Source organism: Argiope bruennichi, chromosome 2, assembly GCF_947563725.1.
Source record: "Argiope bruennichi chromosome 2, qqArgBrue1.1, whole genome shotgun sequence".
In the NCBI taxonomy this organism is placed as follows: domain Eukaryota; kingdom Metazoa; phylum Arthropoda; class Arachnida; order Araneae; family Araneidae; genus Argiope; species Argiope bruennichi.
Window position 1 is genome coordinate 18380499 of NC_079152.1, and position 904 is coordinate 18381402.

A 904-nucleotide genomic window follows, 5' to 3' on the forward strand; every position below is an offset into this window, starting at 1 on the left:
AAGTTTGGAGTTAGATGCCTATATATATTGTTTATAAATTATTGGATTTCATTTCAATCATGATGCTTTGGTCTGAAGCTGTAATGCCACTTGAAATTTTTTTTTTTACTCCCAACTTATAATATAAAAATTCCCTAATACTAGTTGTAATTGGAAAGCTGAAACTTCAGTTTATGTATTATATTTTGGTTTTCGAGTTCGGGCTTTTTGTTATTTTTAATAGGTTAAATTATATGATCTACTATAATAGCATTATAAAGATTTTTTTTTTTTTTGTACCTTAGGTCAAATATAGCCTTCATTTAAAATGAAATTATTTAACTAAAAATTATGACTCACTTATATTTTCAGATATTTTTCTTTTTAATTTACAAGAATAATTTAAAAGAAAATATTTATTTTCTTGCTTATAGAGGCATCTGAATTATATAGAGTATAAATAATGTTCGGAAATTTCCTTTCCAGACATCAGTTATTTTGATTAAAACATTCTTTATCTGTCAAGTTTATTTTTAAGAAATAGTATTAATTGTAAAACAACTTCTAAATCCTTCAATAATCAGGAAAATTATAGTTTATAGCTATTTTGTAAGTATATATTTTTAATAATCTTCATGCAATTGAAGGAGGAAGATGATACAGAGTTATTACATTAACTATTATATACAATTTTCCATGTTAAAGATTTTAAATGGCAAACAATTTTTTTTTCACTAAATATGCATTCATAATATGAAATTATCACTAAGAAACATGTAAATCTGGAATATTTTTATTTATTTAAACATATTTTCATCTTAAAAAATGTTTATATGTACATTCACAAAAATCAACAAAATCATAACAATAAACACTCTGCAAAAATAATACTTTCAATAAGCATATTATATTTTAATTCACAATA